The sequence below is a fragment of the Ursus arctos genome, unplaced genomic scaffold (genome assembly GCF_023065955.2).
Source record: "Ursus arctos isolate Adak ecotype North America unplaced genomic scaffold, UrsArc2.0 scaffold_5, whole genome shotgun sequence".
NCBI lineage: Eukaryota > Metazoa > Chordata > Mammalia > Carnivora > Ursidae > Ursus > Ursus arctos.
In genome coordinates, this window is record NW_026623067.1 from 13,051,390 (window position 1) to 13,069,661 (window position 18,272).

The window sequence follows — 18,272 nt, forward strand, 5'->3', positions numbered from 1 at the left end:
AAAAACAGCTGCGCCAGAGTCAGTAGGTATGTAGCACCTGACTGGTCAATCCCCTATTCCTCCAATCCAGGGCCAGGCGTCACTACTGATACTGGCAGCATGAAGTCCGTCCCCACTCTAGATCTCAGAGAAACAGTTTTTCATTATCTTAGAAGAATTATTTACCTTAAAGAAACACAGGACATTATTTACCAACACCGAAAAATATGCTTTCATAATTAAATATTTTAAGAAATGGCTTAAAAACACAGAACTATAACCATCGTGGGAAAGTTAGTGTTGCAAAGCAGAGTTACAAACCATAACATAACTAGTAAGAGTATCCTGGAGCATTTAAACTAAGAGTAACCTAACTGCATACCATAAACTTAGAAAAACTGCCATCTAGATAGGTTAAAAAATTTAGGAATCCACATATTCTCTACACTACAATTCCAGAAATGCCATGCACACGTGTGTGCGTTTGTGTGTGTTGGACAGGTGCAGTGAGGGGGCTGGGACAGGAATCATAGGGAGGGAGGGTTTTTATAAAAACCCACAGGGAGGGATTTATCAGAATCTAAGAGAGAAAAGGAGACAAGAACAACTACAGAAACAGACTAGAATGAATATATTCACAAAGGTCCTTGCAAAAACTTATACCCCATCCCACAGCCCCAAATAGATTCATAGTTTCGTAATTACAGCCTTTATATTAAATCTATTTTAACCATCCTCTGGCTAAGAGTGGAAAGAAAACAGCTGCTGGAGACAGGGACTTAAGGAAAGGGATAGGAGCCTCTGGTCTATTTTCTGCCGGGAATCAAACTTAACGCTCAGTCAAAATCAGGGACAATCAAATATCTGAATGCTCCCCCAGGGAAAAAATGTGTAATTACAAAAACCACCAATTGGGGCCTGAAATCCACTAATCGTAACAACCCATAGACAAACGGTGTGCCGACAGCCTGCCTCTCCCTCATCTACACCTAACCTTCAAAATCAATCTGAGGGGAAACCAACAAGTGCCTAAGAACCCACCTGTGCCACACCTGAATAAAAAGCAAGTCAACATAGAGTGGTCAAATACAAGTTAAGTGTAACACACACAGCACAATGACTATACAAAATCACTACTACAAAAGAAAGGAAAGGAAAGGGAAGGGAAGCAACAGAAATAGAAAAATATTCCACAAAAAAAATTGTTTCTTGTGCTTAAAGAAGTTAAAGAGAACACAACACTGATAAACAACTATAAATAAATAAGTCAACTGTGGGACAACACAAACTGAGATAAAAAGGTAAGAATGCAGATCTAGTGGGGGAACAAGTATTTGAATATTAGAATCTCTAAAACAAGATTGAGGCAAAAAAGGAAAGTCACAGAATACATAAACATAATTCCTACTAAAACAAGGCAAACATTGGCAAAAATTAAGCATACGTTTTTATGGAAAAACAAAAGAGATGATAATGTAACATCTAAGAGAGTAATTCCCTATGCTGTAACTCAGTAAACCACCCCTTTGGTATTTACCAAAGGAAAATAAAAATGTATTTCCATAAAAATACATTTATGTAAATGTGCATAATAATTTTAATCAGAGTTGCCAAAAACTGAAAACTGAAATGCCCATCAACAATGAAAGGATAATCAAACTGTGATATATTCACACAAATACTATGCAGCAATTAAAAACAAAGAATGAACTACTGATACATACACATATATAGATGAATCTCAAACATTACACTGAATGAAAAAGACCCAAAAGATTCCATTTACATGAATTTGCAGTGATAACAGTGGCTGCCCTTATGGGAATTGATGAAAGCATTCAATGGGTGATTTATATTGGTACATATAGTTATCAAAACCCAAACTGTACATTTAAACTCTATACATTTCACTTTATATAAATTCTACCTTAACTAAAAAACATTCTGTACTCAAACACCTGGTCAAGTGTGAAGACAAACAAAAGGACATTTGCAGACAAGCAATTACTAACAAAACATACAACCATGTACTTTTCTGAACTACTGTTTTCAACATTGTTTATGACAAAGTACAAACAACTTAAGTGACCATTAATAAGAATGTACGGTTAAACGAGTTACTGTGCAGCCATACTATGGAAAATCATGCAGCTGTGAAAAGAATGATGTTAACTATTGGTATTATACTGGATTATTCACTTCATAGTTTAGGATTAAGCAAATAAGTACTTAGGTTAAAGTTGTTAGGAACCAAGATTTGCAGGGTAAAAAAACATTTATAAATCAAAGAAATTGGGAGAAAACAACACCAAAGTTGACCTGAGAATATAAAAATAAACTCATGATTTTATTTTTTAAGACTTTATTTAGTTACTTACTTATGTGAGAGAGAGCCTGCACAAGGGGGGGGGGGGCGGAGGGAGAGGGCCAAGCACACTCTGACCTCAGAGGGGGGCTTGATCTCAGAACCAGCAGATCCTGACCTGAGCTGAAATCAAGAGTCGGACGCTTACTGACTGAGCCACCCAGGCGCCCCTACACTCATGATTTTAAACTTGTTTTTAACTACACACTGAAATGTTCTAGAAACAATATTATCTCTGGAATAACAGCACCCCTAATCCTCAGTTTTGAGAAAGCAAAGTTCTTTGTAAAATGGCCAACTACAAGTCTGGGGCAAGAAATGTATAAAATGTGTAAAGCCTGAGATATCCTTTGGTGCCAAAAACCTAAGTCAACATGACACAGAAGCCTACTAAAAGGGGTCCTCGCTGGCCAAAGCTGTGACGATTGGAGCAAAAAGAATCATAATTATAATGGGATGAAACACGTTCAATCAAAAATTTGTGGATAACACGATCATTATCAGTGCTGCAGAAAACAGAGCTGGCGGTGCTGTAAAGGGGGGATTAGTAGCAGGAGGAAACTACTGCAGTAACCAAGGCATGAAGAAAGCAAGAGGTGAGAGGTGAGGAAAGGGAAAGCCATTGGTGCACGTCAGCCACCATCTGAGGCAGCTTTTAAACTAAGAAAACCGGTAAGTTCTAAAGAGAAAGATTCAAGTGTTTATCTTTTCAGCAGGTCCTGCATTTCAGAGTTGACCAAACAAAGAGCCCCAGCCGAATAGTCCTATTTTACAAAAGAACGACAGCTAATAAATGAGAAATGAAACAAATTTTTTTTAAAAAACTTCATTTTATAATGCCTTCTTTAGGCAAGGATTATAAATTGTGTTAAAACCATTAGACGAATCACTGGCACTGGTATAATGCTAAGGTAACTCCATCACCCGAACTGTTTTCTGATCATAAGGGAGAAAACGTTCAAGGGAGGAATAAAAGGTTACCTTCTTCATCAATCTTCGCAACACTAATGGGGGGAGAACCAGCCACTGACTTTGTCTCTCAAATGACGGAACATGAAGCACACATCAAATGTTTACCTTGACTAAGAAATAGAGGAATTGGCCAGATGACGCCAAAGAAAAAATCAGACAAAATGAGAATGCAGGACTTTCCTGCAGGAGAACTGGTATGCTGCCTTCAACAAGCTGGTGTCAAGACTATTTTATATTTGAAAAGAATTGAGGGATATAATCAGATGCAATAAATGGTCCCTACATAGGATCCACAAATCAGCAATGAAAGACATTTTGTGGACAGCTGGAGAAACACTTAATGCCTAGTTAATATTTAAAATATTAATGAATAATTATGAGATCATGTTATTTTGGCCATATAAAAAATTGTTGTTAAAGGCACTCTGAAGTTAAATAATTTATTTTAATTATATTGGCCAGATCTTTTTCAAGGAAACGGGAGTTACAGCCATTCTCAACCGACTAAATAAAATGCTAAATTAAACATCTCTCTTTTCCTTTTTACATTTTCTTCTCCATTCTTTGTGTTTTACTTCTTTCTCAAACATGAAGGAGGAAAAAGGGAGAGGGACAGAGGAAAGGAAGGGAGGGAACCAGGAAGAAATAAACTCCTGTGCAGAAAGAACCTTTTATTTGATCAGACTCCTCTTAGAGCTATGAGTTAAAGTATACAGTTGACCCCTGAACAACACAGTTAAAAATCCACATGTAACTTCTGACTTCCCAAAAACAACTAGTAGCCTACGGTAGACCTCAAGCCTTACTGAGAACATAAACATGTGATTAACACATATTCTGTATATTGTATGCAGTATATATGGCATTCTTACAATAAAGCAAGCTAGAGAAAAGAAAATGTTAAGAATATCATTAGGAAGAGAAAATACAGTTATAGACGTGTACTGTAAAAAATCCACACATAAATGGACCCATGCAGTTCAAACCCATATTGTTCAAGAGTCAGTTATATTTGAAAAAGATAGTGACACGAACTTCAGTGCCAATTTACTTCTTCCAATCTAAATTTTCACTAAATCCAACTAATTTTTACCTCCTCTGGATTTCTAAATCTGTTTTCCCATTTTCACTGCTACTGAGGTTAATTTAGACCCTCCTCATTTCTCAGCTTCAAGTATTAACAAACTCCTCTACATCCACCTTCCAGATAGATGGCTGCCCATATCACTCTCCTGCTTAAAAACCCAAGATGGCCAATCTGCCTAGCCACCTGAAGTCCAAACTTTCAAGTCTTTACAACCTAGACCTAGCGAACTATTTTCTCACTCTTCTTCATCCACTTACACACATGCCACCCTATAAAGTCCTAAACTGATTAAAGCAAACCTACCTCTAAGGCGTAGTCTTCCAGTATGGCTAATCCCTTCACCAGACAAGCTTCACCCTCAACTCCTACTCAAACTTCAAGCAAACTCAAGCCACATGGCGAAGCCTTTGTAAAGTCCTTCCCAACAAAAGCACACATTCTCTCTTCTCTCTGCACACCAAACATTTACTCCAGCATCTATCACCCACAGTCTGCATCTCCCAGCATCTTGTGTAAGCTCTAGCACATTACACTAATGAACTGGACTAAACATTCTTTCTTTCATGACCCAGAATCAGTTTTTCCTAAAAGAGAAATCCAAAAGCAATTCAGTACATCTGAACTATGCTTCCTTAGGCAGTTTTCTTTACGGAACCGTTCATTCAACAAATACTTATCACTTTCTATGTGCCAAGTACTCTGCCAGGTGCTAGGAATAAAGAATAAGAAATACATGATCATGGAGCTTAATCTACTGGGGGAGCAAACGAAAGTTTCACAACCATGTAATCACACCACAACCCTGATTTTTACAAACATCACTCTAATTTAGGACTTTACTCACCTTTTTTCAACTAATATAATGGACTATTATAATTGGTATTTATGCTTTTAAGATTACAACTAACCTACCTACGTATCACTCTCAAATTATTCTTCCTAAAATCGAGTTCTCATTACACTGCACAATTCAGGAGAAAGAACCATTCTTTGTAAAGAACTGGAAAGTCACCTAGAATGATTTCTGGTCCTATAGCAGCTTTAAAACTATGATTCTATGGCATCCTCTCTCCCATCACTGCCCCCACCTCCCCTTTCTACTGCTTAGAAAGCATTCAAACTTGTCAGTTTAGAATTCAAAATATTCTACCTTTCCATACTTTACTCCAATACTTTTGTTTCTTTTGATACAACTGGCAGACACACCTGCCATCCTTCAAATATGTTCCAGTATCTTCTTTCTATTCCCCATTATTACAAAAACACCAAGCCATTACACAAATGCCACTTAAAAAAAAAAAAAAAAAACCTCTCTTTGAATACATCCCAAATAATAATTTATTCATAGGTACATTAAAAAATTGTGCATAACAATAAATACTAATTTAACCTGGATCTTGTTCCAAGAAACGTAAGACATTTAAAATGTCATATAAAGATAATAATTTGATACTTTGAAAAATGAAAATACTCTGAAATTTTAAGCTGATAATAATTATGGCTGAGATAGCAGGCCTAAATTACTGTAAACTACCTACCTTCTGTTTTTTCCGGCGTATTAGTTGAATTCTACACATGAAAAACATGAGACTCTCTGTAAATAAAACCAGCTAGACCCCTTGGACAACATTCTCAAGTCTTCGTTAGAGCCTCAAGTCAGTTAAGGCACTGCTACATCTCACTTTAAACCCCAATCATCCTGACTCTCAATGTGATCACAATTTGTTTTCTTCTATCCAGGTTTCCACCACGACTGATGGGCCAATTAAAAGTTTACACAGACAATAAACTTCATTCAGAAGCTGTCCTTAGTGGCAAAACTTTCACCAGGTCTATCACTAGCTCCCTGTGGCAGGCAAAGCAAGCATAAAAAAACCTCTGCAAAGATGACTATCCTTATCTAAAAAGCAAACTTAAATCCTAACTGTGGACCTGTACAGTTCAAGGGCTACTCTCATAAACGGCCAATGATGCTACCGCAGGTATCTCACAACTCGTGTAATCTCTCAAAACAGGTATTTGAATTGCACAGGAGACAGAATCAAAAGCTAGTGAAAAAAACAAGGTACCAAAAGGATCTTACTAAAAAGTGAAACTGTCATCTTGGTCTTCTAACCTGCCCTTCCCCTATGATCCCCACCCGTTTTCCAAGCCAGAAATAAGAGTACTATGCTTAACTCTTTCCCACCCAACCCCAGCCTTCACATCCAGTCCCTAGATACAAGCCCATTTTAACCTCCTAAATCTTCCTCTGGCCCACTCTGCCTCCATTTCCTGGGATCTTCCCTGAGATATGATCTAATTCAACAGCCTCAGACCCATGTTCTTCTGCCGTCCCCCAACTCAAATGCAGCCTAGACACAATCCAGAGTTATCTCCTAAAAATACAAGCACTTACCTTGGGGTCCTAAAAGCACATTTCCTTCATCTCTGTACCCGTGGACTGACACTGCACCTGACACAAAGGAGGCTCAAAGACCTCCTTTTTAGCGTTGAACTAAACAGAGGAGACCTAGGCTCATTTACAAAACAAAGTTTCTGACCTGACTCCTGTGTGCCTCTCCAGTCTTATCCAACTCCCACTTACCTCTCACAACCCTCCACGCCTTAGCATATGTTATTGCTTCTGCCTGAAATGCCATTCTCCCTCCCCTCTAGATACCTTAGGGACTCTAGTCATCTTCCAATGCCAAATCAGATATCCAACTTCAAAAAAGTCGTTCTTCCCTATCCCTCCCAAACACAGGAGCTGATTATCATTCCCTGCTTTGAGATATTCTGAACCTTGAAGATATTTCTATAATAGTATCTTTAACTCCACCTCAATTTTTTTAACGTCTCACTCACCTACTCTAATATAGCTCCTTGCCTTTGTATTTTAAATACTTTTTTATCTCTTCAGAGCCTGACAAATCGCTAAGTAATTGGTGAATAACTGTAAGAATTCGAAGAGAGAAGCTGCGATAGTTTAAAAAGTAAAAGAGCAAACATTTTGTAAGAGGCAAGTGTACCATCAGCAGTGCCCATTTCACCAGCAACAAGAAAAACTAATATCTAGGTTTCTAATCTTGAAGGCAAAATCTAGAAAAACCAGACAGAAAGGACCAAAAACTGAGAGTACTGGTTCTAAGATAGCCTAGGATAAGAATCAAGGGGACAGACTTAAAGGAATTTAAATTGTATAAACATAACCTCAGTGACATGTTCTAGCATAATAAAGGCAAACCTTGCACAGATGGGGGTAACGGCAAAACTGCTGCGTGCCAATCTGCCACAAGGCACTAGGCAGTAACAACCAACATTATTTGAGCACACACCACGTGACAGGCCTATCTGGCCCTTTCACATATATTACCTCATTTAACCCTCAGGACTCCTGTAAGTAAATATATTATTCTCCTTACAAACACAGGGAAGGTCCTGAGAATGAGTAACCGGCCTGAGGTCACAGAGATACTAGTGGCACAACTGATTTTCACCCAAGTTTGATCACAAGCTTGTGCTCTCAACCACTACGCAGTCATATACCTGTATTACCCTCAATTTAATTCTCAAAGCAACCCATGAGGTAGCTGCTATCCTCATTTTATTTTAGATGAAGACACAGGGTTTCAATAATTTGCCCAAGGTCACACACACTCCGAAAGTAGTCAAGCTGGGGTTTGAACCTCAGACAATCCAGCCATAAAGCTCCTCACACAACTCTAGAAGACTGTCACTGACAAAGCCAAGATCTCATGTTCCTTCTCCAAATATTGTGTTGCTGAGACCATGAGCCCTCTAGTTTCCTTCTCAGATGTATCATCTTCCCGAGCTACTCCACACCTGCCTGCTCTACTCCCAAACTCTGCCAAAGACTCTAAGAGAGCAGATCTCAAATACTATCACCTCAGGACACTTACACACACTTAAAAATTCACAAGTACCTCAAAGAGCTTTCATTTCTGGGGACTATACCTGTCAACATTTGCCATTCTAGAAATTAGAAGAAAATTTAAAATATGTATTAACTCATTAAATATAAAACCTACCACTTTTTTTAAAGATTTTATTTATTTGTCAGAGAAAGAGAAAGAGAGAGTGCACAAGCAGGGGGAGCAGCAGGCAGAGGGAGAAGCAGGCTCCCCGCTGAGCAGGGAGCCTGATGTGGGGCTCGATCCCAGAACCCTGGGATCATGACCTGAGCTAAAGGTAGATGCTTAACCAACTGAGCCACCCAGACATTCCAAACCTACCATATATTCATAAACATCTTCATGAAAAGTAACTACTTTCAAAAACAAAGTCAAATGTCATGAGGACACTGTCTTACATTCCTGTAAATCTCTTTAATGTATGACATACTAAAAGACAGCTGGATTCCCATATATGCTCTGAAGTCAGTCTGATCAGATATCACACATCATTTTTTTAGCTTCTGGAAAACTCCACTGTACACTCGTAAGAGAGTAAGAATGAAAAAGACAAATAACATCTTAGTAATATCTCTAAGAACTTAAGGTTTCTATAGCCAAATCCTCCTCCCTGCAAAACCTCATACACAATTTCCTTAAATCCTTTATCAAGTAGTACAAAAATAAGTTTCAGTACAAATTGGTTCAACTAAAATTTCTAATCAATAAGACCTCTTTGAAAACAGATCTTGAAATTATGGTAAAATATTCCTCCAAAACATAGAGCTGAACAGCAGGATATAGTAGTCAGTACTAAGCTCGAAAAGGAAAAGATTGGCATACCCATCTGCATCCTCAGTGCCCGGCCTGTGACTACACTGCTGTTAAAACGCAAGTCTAACCATGTGTATGTGCCCAATAACACACAAGTGAATACAAAATACCGTCCGAGAAGCACAGAGAGAAGTTTCGTATGCAACAACCCATAGAAAACCACCAATTTGAAAGGCCAAAAATGGTTCGAATACTAGCAATTTCATCCAACCCAATAAATTAACTCAAAATACAACTATAAAGATATCCCAAGTACAGGTCATCCACAAATTTTAACTCAAAATGAATACGAATATTTGTCAAGTTAGATTTTTATTCTCTGTATTTGAAGTCAAACATAAAGTACAGAATGAACAACATCCTAAGACAAACACAATCTGCCATCTAATCAGCAAAAGCTGAGCGCCCACTAACAAGCAGGGTGCTAAGTCAAAGCCATGATTTGTGGGGTAAAACCTCACCAAGATCAAAAAAGTAAGGCAAGCGAGGCCATCAATCCTAAATGTGCTCCTTAACATGAGATCAGCTACAACCACCTGGTTCACGGCTTCAGCACCAAGCGACAGATGCCAACAGAAATCTTTCATTTCTTTCTTTTGTCAGACTTTCCATAATCTATTTGTTTCTTCCTCTCTTACGATGACTCATAATAGTCTAACTACCACTATTTAGAGGATTTTGGTCCCGTGAGGCACTTGACATTTATTCCAGCTGCTAATTCATATATACAATCACTTGGGAGGTTTTAATGTACTAGCCATCAGTTTTAACCCACTAGACCTTTTTTTCCCCTAAAAGAAAATTATTCATGAAATGCTGACCTTACAAAATCAGCAAGAAGCCTTTAAGAACACTAGAATATTGCTCTAAAGCTACAGAGTGATGCTTCAGAAGATTTGGAAAGAAATCTAAAGCAACTCTGTTCAAATGGGAGTTCTCTATCCACTGCTTTTTGACCGCATTATGTGACCACCTTTTCCTAAAACAGTGACATGTTTAAAACTGGGTTTTTGACCAACATGAATAGTATTCTCATGGGGACTTTCATGAGGTTTTTGTGCCATAACCTAAAACAGAATCACAAATATTAAGAATCGGACAGGTAGCTCTCGTCTATCAACATGATTAGCCACTAAAGTAAATGGTTTTAAGTCTGGAGTGAGCAGAAACTAGGTCTCTCCGTATTATCAAATCTGTATCAAAGGTCCATTCCAAGCCACATCACCATGCGTGTATGTAGGATGGAAGGGGGGGGGGGAGTACAGTGAAATTAAGAATACAAACTAGAGTCAAACAGACCTATGTCTAGAGGATGTTTACATTCATCTTTAAGGCTAAAGCTTCCTCATTTATAAAATGATATCTACCTCACAATTTTGGTATGAGGATTAACACACGTAACGCACAACGCCTATCACATCATTAGCATTCAACAAAGCTATTTTTTTTCTGTGACTACAAATCCCTGAGTTTCTCTAGTTTCCCTAAAATTAGAAAACAAGTGATAATTCTTTAGCTGTCCCCAATATAGTACAGTTTTCACGTTCAACAATCTTAGATGGAAATATATGAAGAGCTATTGTTCCACAAAACATGGCAGTTGGCTTCATCAGACCCTGCTTTATGATGCTGCGGTGTCTGCATACAACTATACACAATCTTATGAAAGAAAAAACTGCCCCCCAAAAAGCTGAGTGCACATAATATTTTTGACTTACCGTGAATAAATCTTCATTTGTTTGGTCTTCAATTAGCAGGGACTCCTCTAATACCCTTTTTCATCTATCCCACCACACCTCCCCCACTCAAAATCTGCCTACTTAAAAAAAAAAAATCTATCTACAACAGGTAGACATATCCAAAGAATCAACTTTAATACTCTTTTTGGATACAAAGATCACCACCTATTTTCTGTTTTGTTAGATTGCCACATGCTTACTTTGTAAAGTATACATTTGTAGCAAATAACTTTGAAAGAAAAATTACTATGCCTAATGATTCCTTCTTTGCTACTATTCTACACTTAGGGGCACCTGGGTGGCTCAGTTGGTTAAGGGACCAACTCCTGATTTCGGCTCAGGTCATGATCTCTAGACTGTGGGATATGGGCAAGCTCCATGTTCAGCGGGGGTCTGCTTGGGATTCTCTCCCCCTCTGCCCCTCCCCTGCTCTCTCACGTGCACACACTCTCTCTCTCTCTCTCTCAAAAAAATAATAATAAAAATAAAAGTGCATCAAACATTTAACTCAACTTTGGACTCTTGAGAACAGGACAAATACAAACCTAGCAAGGTGTATGAAAATTACATTTTAGTCTTCCAGTAATTTAGGACTGAAAGTTCTAGTATGATTTTACATCAGCTCCATGTCCAATGAGGAAGATTTTCCTGTTTTTGAAATCCCATAAAATTCCACAAAGAAAATAACTTTATGTAACCAAATAAAAAGTCAATCATTCAAGCCAATATATCAGGGGAGAGTCTGATATATAAATATATATATTAGAAATGTATTTCCTGTTTTGGACTTAAAGAAAACATAAGGCTGGTAACCAACATAGGTGTCAACCTTCCCTCAACCCTGTCTCTTCTTTAAACTATTACCCTCTTTCCACTTTAAACTTTTCAAACAGCAATCTATAACCTTTTTCCTAACCTCGCATTTGCTTAAAACCTAATCTACAGTCTGACTTCTACCTCCCCAGTCCCAGAAAAATTTGCTCTGCTTATATTCACATAATCACCAAATCCTATTAAACCATTCTCAGGGCTCATCCTACCCTAAATCTGGCTGTCACTTGTCGCCACTGAAAAGTCCCTCTTGCTCAGCACTCTTGGCATCTGTAATTTTGCTCGCTCCTATTCTCCTACCTCATTACCCATTTTATTGCAGTCCTGTCCAAAATGTAATGTTGGCTGCTCCTAAGGATTCCCTTGGTCCTCTCCTCTTCCTGTCCTATATTAAGCTGAGCTCCATGAGTAAGTTTCACACTTAAGTGTATGCATACTTTCATTCTCCTCAGCAGGGGCCATAATTCTCAACTTATTCTCAAATAGGGACCATACCTCCCCCAAAAAGGTGAAAAGCATTTGTTCATACACTCTTCCCAACTGATCTTCTAACTTCCAATACTAACTATATATGGACCAAATCTATAAAATCCCCAACCGCTCTCTGGTCCAGATACCTATTAGATATATCCACCTAAATATCCAACAGGCCCTGTGAAACTTAGAATCAAAAGCAAGCTATTCCACTTTCCTTGCCCAAATCTGCTCTTCTTCCTCTACTTCCCAAGTTAAATCATACCAAGTTACTCAGGAGAAAAAACTTCTGAATGGTACCCTATTTTTATAACTCATTGCTTATCTGTCCTTAATTCTGATATCTTTCAAATTTTATCCTATTCTTTTCCAGCTCCTATTATGTCCTTGACCTCTCACAAGGACTTAAAAGAATTCTCTGGCCCCAGTTTCTTGACCCCTTTCATCCAACCTCCACATTTTACTATGTCTCTCCCAAAAAAGTGTGTTACAATATCCCCACCCCTATCCACTTAACCTCTCAATGGATCCCCATTAAAGTCCCAATACTTCAAGAAAAAGCCTAAGACTATTCACAAACTGTTTCTGGCCACTCCTCCTGTCCCTCACATTCTTGCATCCTATGTTTCACAGCCCAAGTTATATGTAAGCTGACTTTGCACATGCTTCTCCTCCATCAAAAGTCCTACTCGGCCTGAAAAGTGCCTATTCACCCTTCAAAACTCAGTTCAAAGACCTCTGAGATGAGTCCATCAAGTTTCCCAAGCAGAATTAGCTGTTCCTTCCTTAGTATGACCCAAATGCTTTGTATATTCCTCATTACTGTATAACATGATGAGTGCTTTATTGGTTCATTCGTCTTTATATCCCACTATAAATCTACTTGGGACAAAAGACCATAAGCCCCACAAGGATAGCAAGCCTATACATGGCGCCTGACATATGGGTGTCTGAGTATTTTTGGAACCGAGTTTTAGCACTATTTTAAAATGCTGTATTCAAGTATAATTAGTTCTGCTATATTGCTTGTTCTGAAATATGAATTTGTTCCAACGTGATTGATATATCAGGGAATGTGAGCACAATGCAAAATTCTAATTTGCATACATTTCTCATTTGCATCTACCACACTAGATGAAGGTAGAAAACTGCACCCAGCTGAACAGAGAGCTGTGCAGAAATACACAAAACACACACACCTCAAACACTACCCGCCCCCTCAGTTCTCCATGTGATATGAGCCACACCCACCCACCCACATCTGGTGTTACTATAACATTCCATCTGATTTCAGGTAACCTGATTTCTACCATTTCACAGGAACTCACAAGCAGCAAACCTTTCCATGCCCATTTCCACAAGCAAACCACGTTTTTCTCAATGTAAAGTGCCACATTTATTATAGTATTTATATATTCCTTAGCCATTTCACATATGTAAAACTGTGTTACCATTTTCATCAGGTTCGTTTTTAACAGTAAGTCACTAGGTTTTTGAGTGTTGTGTTTCGATCTCATTTTTCCCTGTGAGCCTGTAGTTTTTACTGCACAATTCTGCATACCATGATAACTTTCAGGAACCTACATGCTGCTTCGCAGCAGAATGAACTACAGAAATTATCAGCTTTATGATGATGAGCTCTTAGACTTCAAGAAAATTTCAATATTCCAACTGCAGTAAGTTACTGGAGAGAAACTCTGCCCTCCCCCAAGTTTCACCTACATACAGCCCATGTCCTAGTGAACTATTAGGATAGTCACAACCTTTAAACTTGGTGCCTCTCACTTCTGGTCAACAGAGGGTGGTTTTCTCCAGTTTTCTCTTTCTTTCTCTTAAGCTCTACAGTCCACTTAAACCTAACTCAAAAAACAAGTTCTCAGTGCCTGAATTTTCAAGTGTGCCATGTTATGGGTTTCATTGTTTTGACTGCTTTTAACTTCTAAAATATTCTGACACTTTGATTTTAAATTACCCTGTATTGTAGAGCAATCGGCCAAACCCTCGAGTCCATTTTAAAAGGAACTACAGAACACAAAATACACTATAACCAAGTTAAAAAGATTAAGAGTCACTAACTCCATACTCTAAGTGACTTTTTTATATGTAGGGCCTCCACTCAATCCTCTACACTGATGCCAAAGTAGTCTATAAATCACCTTGCTCCCCTAATAAAAATATTTTGGCTCCCTTCTTTTGGGATAAAGATACAAATTTCAGTTTTAGTTGAGCAAGCATGGTCCTTCAAAATCTAGGACACAGCTTTGCAGGCTTATCTTCAGTCACTCTCCCTGTCCCTCACCACTGGCCGTACCCCAACTTCTGGCACCTCAGTGCACCCACCATTCCCTGTTTGAAATGACCCCCTCACCCCAGTTTGACAAACACCTACTCTGTTGTTATTTTCTGTAGACTGTTCCCACACCTTCCACAAATTTATTCATCCTTTCTTCCGTTCTCTCATAGCACTTTGTACGCCTCCAAACACCGACAGACTACATGGCAAAAACTGAGTAGAGTTCATTTTTAAATTCTCAGGGTCCAACGCTGTGTCCAGCATATACTATTTCTTGACATATAAATTAGGTTATCAAGAAAATATAAATGGATGAGGGAGAGGTAAAGGCCAGGGAAGGGTAAGATTAAGGCAGTGTATATAGGAGTCCCCACTCTGGACGTAAATAACTTTCTCCTCTTTAATTATTCATTCAAACACAAAAATATGGTGCATTCCATTGTACTCTAATGCGCCAGACTCTGTGTACCATAAGATTACACTTTAATTTATTTGGTATTTCTTAATTTCACAGCGTTTTCTTAACCACACTTTTGTTGTAAAATGGCTACCTTCGTAAAGTGAGTAGCAGGCAAGGTTAAAGAAAAAAGTACGTCAAAAGTGGAAGCTAAGGATTTGAAAACTGAAATTGGAACTGTTTTCTAGACATTAACAAAAGTTCCACTTGCAACCAAAAAGTGTAAATAAGTACTGCACACCCACAAATCCAAGTCTTTCTGCATTAAAACACATGTCCTTAGCCAAACCTATCTGGACTTTTCCAAAGTGATAAACACTTTAAAAGCAAAGCTCCCCAACCAGTGTACCTTGCATCTGGGAAAGTTACAAGTGTGAAGATATTGGTCCCTCACCCCCCACGGCCCAAGGGTTACAGCTGTGAGCAGCACTGACCAGTATGCCTTACATATATTATCCCTTTCCATTGCACTAAGATATGAAAAAACCTTATGCTTCAAAGAATATAAGAAGGTTAACGTGGGTATAGCGGGATGCCTAAGCACTGACCAAAATGCATATTTATAAACTACAAGTACAGTAGGCAAATTCCTTCAATGCCTTTTTTTTTTTTTTATTTGAAGTCAGGACCAAGTTCTATAACCAACTTCATTTCTAGTCAAGAGAAAATAGTCTGAAATTTCCCAATAATTGTAGTTTTAATGTGCCACCAAGATTTAAGAAACCTGAAAACACCTACAAACCAAACAGGCATTCAAAAGGGCTTCTTCCCCTACATTACCGCTGATCAAGATACTTTTGAAACTATGCAAGAATCAACTTTCAGAATGAATCTCTCAGTCTCACGAGAAAATATCTTCTATCCCATCCTTATTTTTTGACTACTTCATTTAGTATCTTGTTCACCTGCAAACTGAAGAGATACAATGACCACAAATAACTTCTACCCATTAAAACACTTCTGCCCTCCCAAAAGAAGTAATCTCCAGCAAATACCTCACATTCTCATGTGCTTTCCCTCCTAACGGCAAGTACCTTGGGCAAGTCATTCTAATCTTTCTGGGTCACAGTTTCCACATTCGTAGCTTTTCAAATATTTTGTTTACAGCACGTTGACTGGACTAGATCTAAAAACAGTACACAATTTTCATTCTAAAAGTCATCACATTCTGAAGTCTGTGATAACTGCTCTGACAGCAATTACAAAAGAAAGTCTTCAAAACGTTTTGATCCATGACCATACCAGCCCGGAAAGCCTACAAAACTGTTTTGAAATGGTAAACCCCAGCGTGCTGTGAAACACACCTAGTGCTATTATGGCCGTTTAATTCTTCACTAGTTCATACTCCCTCTCTTCCTCCCCAAAATTAAATTTCCAGACACAAGAATGCAAGAAATTACGCACTAGCACTAATGAGACAATCCACCTAGAAAACAGGTAAGTATAGGAACTCAAATTCAAGCAGATTATTTAAACCACGTCAGTTTAACACAGTAAATCCAAGAAGGTCAAGCAAGAGGACTATTCACAATGTTGACATCTGCAGTAACAGTTAAAGAAAAGGTTACAGGTCTTCGTGAGCAGGCTCTCTGGGGAAGGGGAGGGAGGAAAAGAGTCCCAGGGGGAAAAAAGTTTCCAAAGAATATAACGATTGGCGTTTAGAAATAAAAAGGGAGAGACTGCTTGGGGTTAGGGGAGAAAACTACTTCAAGTAATTAGGGCTATCTCCGAGTTCTGAGCAATACTAGAAATCTCTTCATCTGGTGCTAAGTGCCTCTTTAACCAGGTCATTGTCACTCCCATCCCCTCCCCCCAAATCTGCGTTAAACTGAATTTTAAATACTTTTGGGGTGGGGGGGATCAACAGTTGGTTTCCCGCGTTGCGGTAACTGCGAAGTTCCACACTCCACGACGCACAATCCCACACAGCCACTCCGCCAAAGTTGCCACCCATCGTGGCCAAGAGTCCCGGACACCCACTCGCCGTTTCCGGGTGGCCGCAGCCGGGGTCCCAGGGCCAGGGCGCCCTGCCCCCGCCCCCTGCGCGCCCCCGCCCCCGCCGTCAATCAACGCCCCCCACCCCCGGGCTGGGCGCGGGGGGCGCGGCCTGGGACCCGGCCGGATCACCAAGGCTGCGCGTCCGGAAGACCCCCAACAGCCGCCAGCTCCGCCACCCACAAAACTCAAGTTGCCCGCGCCATGGCCCCGCGCGCCGCGGTCCCGGGGGGCACGACCGAGCGGGGCCCGTGCGCGGCCAGTGCGGGGAGCAGCGCCCGGCCGGGCCTCGGGCCGGTCTCGCTCACCTCTCGGGGTGCGCCGCCTTCCTCCGCCGCTGCCGCCGCCTCCTCCCTGTGAGTGCAGCGGGGTCTGACCTGTGGAACCACCATACCAGTCCCGCCCGCTGCTGCAGCGCCGCCGCCGCCGCCGCTCCTCCGCCGCCTCAGCCGCCGCTCTTTGTTCCCCCTCCGAGCGCCACCGCGTCAGCCGCCCGCCTCAGCCGCCCCGACGGGCCGCCACTACGCCCTCCCGCCCTCTCGGCCCCCGGCCTCGCCCTCCTCGCTGCGCCCACTGCCGCCTTCGCCTCCGCGCCGCCGACGCCGCCGCCACCGACGCCGCCGCCTCCTCCTTCGCGCCCCCCTCGTTTTCATTGAAAGCAAACAAGCATCATGGCGGCGGCCGCCGTCCCCCAGCCAGCGAGCACCCCGACCGCCGCCGCCGCTCCAACATCCCGGCCGCCCATTGGCCGCCGCCTCCGGGCGCGACCATTCGGTGTCCGGCGGGGTGGGTCGCTCCCCGCACGCCGTGCCCTAGCCCCGCCCCCTCGGACCCCCCCCCGCGTTGGGCGGCGGTGGACCGGCCCGGCGCGCTCCTGGGCCAGCTCTGCCGCTGCTCTTCCCGCTTTCCGTCGCTCTTTCCCCGCTCCGTCCCTTCTCTCTCCTCTTCTTCGCCGCCCTCTGTTTTCCCATTTATTCCCCCCGCCCTTTTTTATGTCCCAGGCTGTTCACTTTTGTCTCCTCTCTTCGCTCCCTTTCCTCGGTCTCCTTCCCCTTCGTTCTCCTGCCAGTCACGTGGAAACGCGGACCAGTTCTCAGACTTGACTTGAGCCAGTGTCTCCATCTGCCTGAAGATGAGACATTCAATCGTGAACAGTCAGTCGTATGATGCTTTCTGCCTCAAATATGCAGAAAAAAAGTTCACTAGTGGCCCGTTTCCGTCCGTTAATGGTCATTCAGTTCAGTAAGTTAAGGGACAGTAATGCTGGTTGGATCCTAGTCCGAGCAACTGTCCGAGGCTGCTTTCAGGAATCACGCTGTTCTGTTCAGGTGGGGGTTGGAGGTGAGCAGAGAT

General features: G+C 41.0%; 1 protein-coding gene across 2 annotated transcripts in view; it reads right to left on the minus strand.

The window, feature by feature from the left end:
* Nucleotides 1-17,421, minus strand: part of CNOT6 (CCR4-NOT transcription complex subunit 6) — a 68,836-nt gene extending 51,415 nt beyond the window's left edge. The window contains exon 1 of one of the 2 annotated variants that reach the window (XM_026507703.4): nt 17,228-17,421. The gene's annotated coding sequence lies outside the window, so the exon portion shown is untranslated. The remainder of the gene's footprint in view (nt 1-17,227) is intronic. The other variant, XM_026507701.4, reaches the window with a different exon arrangement.
* Between the last annotated feature and the right edge of the window lie 851 nt (nt 17,422-18,272).